General features: G+C 38.9%; 1 long non-coding RNA gene across 1 annotated transcript; it reads right to left on the bottom strand.

Moving 5' to 3' along the window:
- Positions 1 to 4,488: 4,488 nt before the first annotated feature.
- Positions 4,489 to 5,689, bottom strand: LOC123506459. The gene is made up of 3 exons (XR_006675432.1): positions 5,576 to 5,689; positions 4,806 to 4,955; positions 4,489 to 4,668 (listed from the first exon to the last, which is right to left on the bottom strand). It is a non-coding gene; the product is annotated as an uncharacterized LOC123506459 (long non-coding RNA).
- Positions 5,690 to 12,184: the final 6,495 nt, after the last annotated feature.

Here is a 12,184-nt window from a genome sequence, read left to right as displayed (position 1 = left end):
CTGCTTAATTTTTTTCTTATTTTCGTTTTCTGTTATGTTTTAATGCAACTTTTTTTTTCACTTCTATTAGTTTTAACGCCATCGGTGTAGCATGTTGTAAATCTCTCGTTACAGCGACAGCAGATGCTTCAGATTAAAATGCAAATCAATTAATGCTCAAACTACTAACCACCAACAGCTGCCATGTGACATCCTTAACTTTAATGCAGAATTCCTATTGCCTCAAAGATATCTAGAGTCACTAAACACGTATACAATGACATTTCGTACACCGGAGAGAGAGAGAGAGAGAGAGAGAGAGAGAGAGAGAGAGAGAGAGAGAGAGAGAGAGAGAGAGAGAGAGAGAGAGAGAGAGAGAGAGAGAGAGAGAATACATACGCAATCTGTGTATACGTACAATGAGATTATGTATATGAAAAAAGAGAAAGCAATGCATACCATATTTACTCTTACATGACGTTCTGTATGACAAAAGAGGAAAAAAAGTAAATATTTAATTCACGTAGACATTAGATAGATGAAAAAGAAATACACACCTAATTACACTTATATGATATTTTGCATGCCTACTCCCCACAAAAAATAAATAAATAAGATAAATGAGTAAATAAATACACATATATTCTTACACTGACACATTCACGTCACATACTCACCATACACTCAGTGCAGTACAAGAGTGGCACATGAATGGAATAGAATCTGTAATCAGTTGAGTGCTGAATCATTACCAGCTTTAACTCCTTCAGTACAAAGTCGCGTTTCCATATTCATTCTGCTTACTGCTTTGGTGGTTTGATACAGCTTCAGAAACTTATGTGGGGGGATTAAAATAGTGAAGACTGTGGCCATTAACCTTCTGACCTCCATAGAACCTTCTTAATGTCTATAAGATGGTCTAATCGTACACAAATCTTAAGGTAAAAATGTGTCCCAGTATTGAAGGGGTTAAAAGGATATTACACACATTTATAAGATGAATATGGGTAGGTATGTTTCATGATGTGACTTCAGTGAAGAGGGAGGTTCAACACATTTATACCTGTCTTTTGGCTAACTCTATCGGATCAGTAAGGAGACTGGGTGACTAAGTGAGTCTTTTTATTATCTCTCTTTTTACCCTTGGTCAGTTCTCCCATCTTACGTGAAAATATGTATTACATCGCGTGGGACTTCTTATATCTTCCCTTATCTTGTTATGTTCTAAAAGCACAACACTGACATTGAGATTGAAAGGATGAAAAAAGTTCTGAAAGTAGACTATACACATTTGTAAGATGAACAGAGGTAGATATGCTTTATGTAGGTATTACAATGCATAGGACTTGTGGCTTCTTGTAGCTTCCCTTATTTTCCCATGTTCTAGAAGCACAACACTGGCATTAAGATCGACAGGATGAAAGATGTTCCTGCCTCATAGATTAGACACATTTCTAAGATGAATATAGGATAGTTATACTTCATATAGGGATTACAACGTGTAGGGCTGCTGGCTTCTTGTACCTTCCCTTATTTTTCCATGTTCCATACAACACTGGCATTGAAATTGATACAAAAAAAAATATGTATAAGGTGAAAACAAGTAAGTATGTTTCATGTAGGGACTGCAAAGTGTAGAGCTAATGGCTTCTTATTACTTCCCTTACCTTCTTACATTCCAAAAGCACAACATTGTCATTGAGATCGACAGAGGAAAAAACATGTTCCTGCCTCATCTCGCAGGGCTGTGTGGGGAATATCCAAGCTCATGGTCACTTAGGAGACCCTCAAAGCGGACACAACCAGTTAGTGATGCGTTCTCAGTACAACTATGCGGGAGGCTCTTGACTTGGCGGAGGGTAGTGTGGGATGTCTGGGGGGATGACTAGCACACTACAAAAACATGAAGCACGTGTGAGGAGCGCTGGGGTGTAAAAAACCTAAGTGTTGCAATCTTCCCAGTCACATGCTTTAGTGCAGCGGGTTGACAGTTCAGATGGTAGAGCAAATGTGTAGAGGAAACGAGGAGGCATGGGTCAGTACAGTAATCTTCAGACTCTCTCACCCATAGAAGTAGTAATGAGGTGATGAGTGGGAAGAGTAAAGGTAAATGAAGAAGTATAAACAAGTCATGGGAAAGGAAAACAAAGGAAATTAAAGGAAAAAATGTTAGAGGAAAGGAAGTAAAAGAGGTTATTTTGTAAGGATAAAAAGGGCGTTGATATCAGCAAGCATAAGCATAGCAGGTTTTCTTCTTCCTCTTCCCCCTTCCAACTCTCTCTCTCTCTCTCTCTCTCTCTCTCTCTCTCTCTCTCTCTCTCTCTCTGAGTTAGGCTGTTTTTTTGTGACATTTTTGGAGCAGTGTTCAAATTATTATTTTCTTCAGTGCCAACCATACCTTGATATCCTAACTAGAATGTTTTGGAGAGAAGAAGAAGGACAACGACAAAGAAGAGGAGAAGGAGGAAGAGGAAGAAGTAAAGGGAGAATGAACAAAAAAGGAATACAAATAGCAACCAATTCCCAGGTGCTTGTTAGCGTGCTGGCTCACAATACACTAATTACCACAATAGGAAGAACAAACAGCATAATAAACGTGTCCTTGCTTACTCCCTCACACCTCATGGCTGGCCGGAAAAGAAGCACTAGTGTAGAACTGAAAAGGCGTATATAACAACAAAGAGGAGAAAGTGCAGGAAGTTAATTCATAATGTGCTAGAGAGACAGGAAATAACTACGACTACCAGAACTGGAAAGAAGGAGGAAGAAGAGAAGGAGAAGGAAAAGTGAAACGGGAGATAATCAGAGAGGGATGAGAGATTGCGACAGGAGGCAGATTGAGAAAAAAAAAAACAAAGGGACAAAGAGGATGGAGCTGAGGAGGAGGAGGAGGAGGAGAGGAGGACATATATTAAACGTCAGTCTCCACCAACCCTGCCACCCTCCACCACCAGCACTCTCTACACTGTCCTGTCTCTCTTCTCTGTAGCTAGTTAGAAGTACGAGTAGTTACCAAACAGCCTCGAAAGGACTAAGAGGTCTGTTGCTGTTTGACTTTCCTTTGTATTCCTTTGTATACACCACCACCACCACCACTCCGTATACTACTCCGCTAGGAGGAGGAAGAGATGAGGAGGAGGAAGAGGTGGAGGAGGAGGAGGAGGAGGAGGAGGAGGAGGAGGAGGAGGAGGAGGAGGAGGAGGAGGAGGAGGAGGAGGAGGAGGAGGAGGAGGAGGAGGATAGGAATGAAATGACGCAAAATTCTAAGCTTAGGAGGAGAACAGGTAGTGATGGTGGTGGCAGAAGTATTATGCAAGGAGAGAATAGATGTGGGTGGGTGGAGGAAGACGCTAAAACTAAGGTACGTATTGCAGGATAGCGGGAGTAACCGAAAAATCCCAATCTTGTTTTTAATTTGTCCTTTAGTAAACCTTGAACTTCCTGCATGTACTGTACACCACCACCACCACCGCTGCCACCACCACCACCACCCCAGCATTCTGATATATCCATCACGCTATATACAATGTTAAGGAAAACTGGCGTTCTTTTTTATTTAAGATGGGAAAACTGGCCAAAGGCAACAAAAACGATCATATGAAAGGGTCGACTGAGATGGAAGTCCCCGAACAGGATCAAGAGAGCCAAAAGAGAGTGATATATGGCCTGAAATCTCCCTCTCAAATGTGTTCATGTAATAGGAAGATGGAATTACAGAAGCAAGCAGGGAGTTCCAGAATTTCCCAGGACAAATGTAACGAATGTAACACTAATATAGCATGAATGTAATTAATGTATAAAAAAGAGCAAAGATATCACAGCCATTATGCATATTCCTCTGTTTTCTAGCCATATAGTTGACGCTGTGAGGTGTAGGCGACACAAGTATCCCATCAAAGTACTCTTAGCAATATATCAAAGCTACTCCCATATATTATTTAGCGAAGTCCTGGAGATGTCATGCGGAAGTTACTGATGGTGGTGAATGTGACAGATACTTCCTACTTCTCTCATGTTAAAACACAGGAGCATCACAGAGCAGGAAAGCACTCACTGATAATGTAACCTTGACACATATATTGTTGTGGAGTATAATGTGAACAAAGAAAAGGAAAAAAATACATCCAAATTAGTGTTTATTCCGGAAATTAAACCAGACAATGTTTTCTTTTTATATGCAGTATTTTTATATTCTTCTTCTTTGTCAATAAATACAAAGCCCAAAGTTTTGTTCACCACCTTCACTCACGTCACTGGACACTCAACAGGTAAATTCCATCAGCAAACCAGGTGAAGGAAGATGAGAAGTTTGTTTTTCACACCTTGTCTTTCAATATGATTTTGCAAGATACGTTCAAACTGCCTCTTTGTTGAACTTTGGATGAGAGAGAGAGAGAGAGAGAGAGAGAGAGAGAGAGAGAGAGAGAGAGAGAGAGAGAGAGAGAGAGAGAGAGAGAGAGAGAGAGAGAGAGAGAGAGAGAGAGAGAGAGAGAGAGAGCTCTTAAAAATATGAACAATACGACTGTAACTACTAAAAAATCCATGATATCACGAATCAACAACAGCAGTCAACGTCATCTACTGTCTACATACAAGTGCGTGGCTGTCCCCGTGAGCCACATATGCGATACAAGGCACCACTCCAAATTAATGATGAGACAGGTTGGCAAAATCCAGCACAGGATACAACTGTACCACGAAAAGAAGCATAAAAGGCACAAAAGTTGAAATAATGACTAAATACAATGGTTAAGGTCGAAAATAATAAAATAAAAACAAATAAAACAACAACAACAACAACAAGCACCAAAGCCCTAAACACTCACATTTCCGGGGAAGAACATGGAAGATACAGGCCTCTCCGACCTTGATGAATAGCTGCGGACAGTCAGCGTGGTGCATGGTGAGGCTGACCTGCGCCGTGAACTCATCGCCCATAGCCTCCGCCACGTCCAGCTCACTCTCGCTGTCGTCACCTGCACAAAAAACGGGTACTCACTGGTAAAGGACATCTGTTATAATGGCCCATTCACGCTGAGGCGGCCTCTTCAGGGCCTGAAAACCTATTAAAAATATCTAATATAGACCAAAATCACTCCTACACACACTCAAGACACTCTCCACACACCTAAACCACTTAAAAACTTTCAACGTCCCAAAACACACTAAAAAATCTCAAAATGCCACTAAACATTCACAAAACTCACTAAACATACCCAATATATATTCAAATCACCCCCACACACACCTAAAGACCCCTAATAACACCCACACCACTTAAAACACTCAAAATGAACCCAAAACACACTCAAAATACCATATAACCCCAACAATGCTTCCAAAACACACTCAAAACATGCGAATATATTCTCAAACACACCTTCACACCACATTCAAAATACATAAAATAAACCTGAAAGATCTAAAACATACAGAAAACACACAAAATGCACCCAAAACATACTTATAACATCCCAATCACTCTGCAACACTACTGAACACACTTAAAACACCCTAAATAAATCCAAAACTAAAAAAAAAAAAAAAAAAAAAGCATTGCATTATAAAGAACGTTAAGATTGAAAGGGATACTTACATAATTATTACAGCTTGGCTCCTTCTCCTATTCCGCCTCTATTTATCATTTCTTCTTCGTCTTCCTCCTTTGTTTCTCCTTCTTTCTATTGCTTCCATCTACGCGTCTAAACCTAGAAACACATCAAAACACTAGATATTAGACAAAATATTGAGGAAGTGGAGGGAGACTTAAGTATTGTGACTTGACTGCTCCTCCTTTTCCTCCTCCCTTTCTCCTTTTTACTCCTAATCCTCGATTATTTCTTCTGTTTTTCTTAATTTTACTACTAATATCTATACACTTAAGCCTAGAAACACACGAAAACACGGAGAAATCACTAGATATTAGGCAAAATATTGGCGAAGTAGTGGGTTGAAAGAGAGGCGCCAGCCCGGGGCTATGATGAGTCACCACCTGGATTGTGGTCATCAGAGAGAACGGGACAGGGATGACCCGCCTAAATTACGTAAATAGTTTGATTTAAAAAATGACTTATAGAAAAAACGAATCCACGGCCAAATGCCTGATATTTTATGATGTGATATATATTTAAACAAATATTCAAATCATCAAAACAACTCCACCCTAAACAGTTTTTTAAAAAATTTCTAAATTAAGTATTTTAAAAGTATAAAAACATTTAAAACAGTAACTCTCCTAAAGCGTCCCTTAAAGTCAAGCCAATTTCACTTGGCGAATATTTCAACACATTTCACAGACTCTGAGCTATTTTTAAGGCATTCTACAACGAGTTAGACCGAGAAGCAGAAGCGTGAGCAAATAAAATAGAGAAAAATAAGAGTTTTGTTCAAAAGCACCAAACAACATATCAAAGTCCACATATTTCACTCAATAGATTGATTTTACACTTAAAACAGCATAAACGATTCTTATTATGCCATAAAGGCGCAGTTAGAACTTGAAATAAAAGAGCTCAAATTGGGAAATGAAAATTTTTAACCGGTAAAAATACTCATATTTACCCAATAAAACACCACTAAACGCAACTAATTACTAAACAAAGGCTCGGAACAAACTTCAAACACAACGAAACATTTACGGAAGCCGTAAAAACATACCATGGAAGCATTAATATTACCGTTAGGAAACATATGAATAAAAGTACTTGACGCCGCAGGATGATGGGGGATGGTTGATGGCTTGGGGACCAGGGGGCTAGGCATAATCAAGGAACTGCGATGGCGCGACCTCCATATGTTGCCTTTATCATCTCACCACACCGAAATTAAGCCGTATAGGGAATTTTTAACAATGAGATATGAAATGCTAGACTAGTGGCTGCATTCTGACATATGTTTGGCTTACGGTAAGTGATGGAAGCAAATATCAGCTATTAATACTTGCTTCTATAACAGTCGTTATACCTATCACCTTTTTAATATTTGCGTACTGCCTTCACTCTAAAAATAATAAATGAATGGCCTTATAAATACCTCTAATAGACGAAGATAAGGCAGTGTCGAAGGGTCGCGTTTGATGCTTGGTAGTACTGAAAACTGTCGGTGTGTGTGTGTGTGTGTGTGTGTGTGTGTGTGTGTGTGTGTGTGTGTGTGTGTGTGTAGGTGTTCTGGTGTGTTGTGAATGTGTGTAAGAATGTTTGGATGTATATAGTGTCTTTTGAGTATTTTCTGGATGTGGTTGTGAATGGTTTAAGAATAGTCCAGCGCCACCATAACAGTGTCTTTTGAGTATTTATGGCTGTGTGTGGGTGTGTATGGGTCAGTATAGCTCCAGCGCCACCACTAACACCACCATCTAGACAACTACTGCCGCTTCAAGCCGTAGCAGAAGGTATCATTATGAGATACTATACTCATACAAATACCACATATCAATTTATTGACTATTGTGACATTTTTCTTTTCACTATCGTGTCCAGCTATGGTTACTTGTCAAAGCAGGAAATATTCAAATTGTATCTAGTTGTACAGCGAGTGTTTGCAACTCCCGCGGGACAAGAAACGAGGTGCTTAAAAGGTAGACTATATTATTTCTTTCATTCTCTATTTCTTTCTCCTGATATACGAGTATTTCTGACAATAAACAAGGGTGAAATTATAATAAGTAGAGGAATACATACAATATATACATTTTTCTGTCTACACACACATCTATCTTCTTATTTATATACGAATTAATTTACTTATTTATCTCCCTACCTATCCATCAATCTGTTTATTTATCTAACTGTCCATTTACCTATCTATCAACCTATCAAATTACCCGCTTATCTATCTATCTTTTCACAAGCATGGAAATATCTCCACCAGCACCGCCAGTGCACGCACCTGCCTACCTTCGCCATCATGAACGGGAGTGTGTCAGTGATAAGTGAGGGACACAACAGCTTTATCTATTGCATCGCCAACCTCCACCTAGCGTGTCGTGTTGCCTGGACGGACCCTGACGGCACGCCCCTCCCGACCTACACGCCTCTGAACCCACCTAGCACAAACATGGACGTGGTTTGAGGCGTGGGTGAGATAAACGTCTTCTGTGGGTTCTTTACACACTTGATAGGTCGTTGCACGTGCACACTCGCGTATGGCAACACTCGCCTGGCCACGTGCACCACACACCTCCAACATTACACTTCTTAAGCGGGTATCACACGGGCAGGTTTTCTTGCGACATCTTGTCATGCGACATCATTCTCGACGAGATTTCGCAGAAGAACTGAGACTTCGGTAGATGCGGCGTCCACGGAAACCATCGAAAACTCTCGTGGATTTACTGCGATTAGGAGAAAGCTGTTGAAAGTCTATAGTGAATAAATTAAATATCATATTGTAATATATTATCATTAATTGGTGTTAGGTATCACTACCTGATTATGGAAATTTTATCCTTTCATCTTATATAGTACATATAGCGAATTTAACTGTTAACTATGATCATGGAGCATTAATTTGATTTCGTGGTTTGTTTACATTCTGCTTTCGCCCACCACGGAAGTACCGCCTCGAATCACCAAGAGATCATCGGCTGCTGCATTATTCCCTATTATGACTCCCCTTACATGGGGAAGACACCATGACTTGACGTGGATCTGGACCAGCCACCACTGTGGAATACCTCGCATCCCAATTGTACTTCCTCATCTTCTTGAGACAGCAATCTGCTATACTGACTGCTTTCTTCTCTTCTACCTCACCATTTTCGTATCCGCTTCGTCCTCCTCCTCCTCCTCCTCCTCCTCTGCTGCTTTACTCATTCTTGTTGTAAAGCAAGCACACAGACTCCCACTGTTAATATAGTTAGGTCAATGGCATCCATGCTTGGTGATTTAGCTTAATTGTGCTGTATTTGTTTTGTTGTCCCACTGCCGCGCGTGGCGTTGTTGTTGTCTTTCTTGAGATACCATGTGCTATTGTTTCCTGCTGTTACATGAAGCGATTTCGCAGGACAAGAGCGACCATGTGATACAGGCTTTACCGCATCGTGCCGCTCCCACGCTGCTTTTTTGTGCCCAGAGCCGGCGCCGTCAGTTAGTCAGCCAGCCAGTCAGTCAGTCAGCCAGTCAGTCAGTCAGTCAGTCAATCAGTTAGCCAGATAGTCAGTCAGTCAGTCAACCTATCACCAAGACAATCAGTCAGTAAATCAATATTCATGATGCAAGTCCAGCAAACACACCACCACAATACACTGACAACATACCGCCACCACCACTAATGCAAAATATACTGATAACACCACCACCAACGCTTACCAATATACAGACAATATTCATATAGATAAATTAACTTCAGAAAAAAAGAGCAAGGTAAAAGGTTGGTAAATATTAGTCAGATAAAGATATTCAATAAAAAAAGATGGTAGAAACAGAGAACTGATACAAATGAACAACCACAGTGTTTATATTACGTACATGTATGCTATAACACATTTTATATTAGCCACCCTTTCAAATTTATAGAAAACTCAAGAAGTAAAGGTAAAAGAAAATAAAACATTTAAAGGGTAACTATACGAGAATCTTACGGTTTGTTCCTTGCCACACTCGTCATGGGAAAAACCAGTGTGAGGGGAAGCTATGAATCCAGCTCGATGATACAACACAGCACAGAGTCGTTCAGTCCGGATGAGATACTTAAACGTGTCTTCTATCTAACACTTTGTAGCATACCACTTCAATTATTTATTTTTCACTCGTATTGATTTCTTCATTGCTAAAGATTATGGAAAGAAGAAATAGGAAGGGGATATTTTTCTCTGTATCGAAGCTTTCTACTGAACTGTCTACTATGAGTGGGGAATATAAAGTAGAACAAAATATCTCTACAAATCATTCAGAAGGAAGTCGTAATTGCTAAAGTTTTGTTGTGGATCTACTGAGAATCTATCAATCTTTAAGTACTATGAGGGTTTCAAGAAACTTCAGATAGAGAGTAAACATTGAAGACATTTATCCCTTTTTTGCCTAACTCTCTCGGACCTGCAAGGGGAACGGGAACATGGCAACTATTAATGGCAAGGGTACTGGCAACTCAATGGGCCTTTTTCTTCCGTTTTATGTTGCCCTTGGCCAGCTTTCCCGTCACATAAAAAAAAAACACACTTCAGTATCGAGTGTAAATAATAAACTACCCTTGTCCATGATAACACCTGTGATATAAAGTACTGAGGCAACGTTTACTCTAATATTATAAAAAAGAAGCAAAAATTAAACAGCCTTGAGGAAATCCATATGCTACCTTATCTATTCACAATCTCCCCTATCTTCTCAAGGGAAAAGCGGTCAGATAGATCCTCTCTCTCTCTCTCTCTCTCTCTCTCTTAGTCTGCGAGTCACGTAAAGCCTTCCACGTAATACTGCATTAACCAGCTGTTCACCTTATGCCTTTCATCCCAGCCCGTGTCCACGTGTCTAGGTTTTCAAGGGTTACAATAGACCGCACCCCAGCCACACACACGTACACACACCCACACACAAAAATCTCTCTCTCTCTCTCTCTCTCTCTCTCTCTCTCTCTCTCTCTCTCTCTCTTGATGTGCTATCTTTTTACATGTTCACCTTTGTTTTATTTTAAATCTTATTTCTTTCCTTTTTGAGCCTATTACGAAAACTACTACTACTACTACTAATACTACTACTAATACTAATACTACTACTAATACTAATAATACTACTACTACTACTACTACTAATACGACAACTACTACTACTACTAATAATAATACGACTATTACTACTACTACTACTACTACTACTACTACTACTACTACTACTACTACTACTACTTTTACTACTACTACTACTACTACTACTAATAATACTACTACTACTACTACTACTACTACTACTACTACTACTACTACTACTACTACTACTACAACCACCACTACTATTATTACTACTACTACAATTATATAAATTAACTCTCTCTCTCTCTCTCTCTCTCTCTCTCTCTCTCTCTCTCTCTCTCTCTCTCTCTCTCTCTCTCTCAATCCATATCTCTTTTCAACCTTTAATTATCTGTTTCACTCTCTTTCCCGCCTTGCTCTTTAATAAATGTTCAATAAAGGTCATTAATCCTATTCAAAACGACTAAATTAGCACCCTTACTGAAGAATGGTACGTTCGCTGCACATTATTCACGCTGATTTGTATAGGGAATATATTAGCGAGGGCACTCTTTGTTGGAATGACTTTGTAACCTCGTGGACTGCGGAATGAGGCAGTTATCTTCTCATATTCTCACGTGTACAGGTTAATTAATAATATTTCACATGTTGATTTTTTGATAGTTTAGCTTTTTTATAATTTTGGTCTTGTGGGGTCTTGATGTTTTAATTATCTCGTGTGTGGAAAGAGCTGTTATGTTTTTTTTTTTTATTATTATTATTATTATTATTATTGTCCTTTCACTTTTTTCGTTCTTTTCTTTTTACTTTTGAATTTTTTTTTTTTTCCTGATTATCCAGCCATTTTATAATCTTGCTGTTGTGGCGACTTGTTTTTCATTTATCTAGTGTGTGGAAGAACTGTTATGTTTTTTTTTTTATCTTTTTGTATCATTTTCCGTTTGTCATTTCACTTCTTTTCGTTTTTTTTTTTTTGTTTACTTTTTAACTTTCTAATAACTCACCTTTTTATAGTCTTGCTCTCGTGGTGTACTGTTTTTTTTTTTTTTTTCAATTATCTCGTGTGTGGAAAGAACTTATGTTTTTATTATCTTTCTCTATCAGTTTCCATTTATCCTTTCACTTCTTTTCTTTCTTTTTTGTTCAGCTTTTTTATAATCTTTCTCTTGTGGTTTATGGTTTTTCAATTATCTCGGATGTGGAAAGAGCTGTTATTTTTATCATCTTTTCTATCAGTTTCTGTTTGTCCTTTCACTTTTCCTTTTCGTCTATTTTTTCAACTTTCCTGATGATATTTCACACGTGTTTCTATTTCATAACTCAGCTTTTTATTTCTAGCTTTGGTCGTAGAGGCTTTGTTTTATCAAGTATTTTGTGTGTTTTCCTTTCACTTCTTCCTTTTCGTCTAATTTCTAACTTTCCTGATGATATTTTACACGTTTCTTTTAAAATAACTCACGCTTTTTTCACACTTTGGTGGTAGAGGCTTTGTTTTATCAAGTATTTTGTGTGTTTTCCTTT

The sequence above is a fragment of the Portunus trituberculatus genome, chromosome 20 (genome assembly GCF_017591435.1).
Source record: "Portunus trituberculatus isolate SZX2019 chromosome 20, ASM1759143v1, whole genome shotgun sequence".
Taxonomy (NCBI): domain Eukaryota; kingdom Metazoa; phylum Arthropoda; class Malacostraca; order Decapoda; family Portunidae; genus Portunus; species Portunus trituberculatus.
Note: the sequence above shows the minus strand (reverse complement) of the source record. Positions and strands in the feature narration are given on the sequence as shown.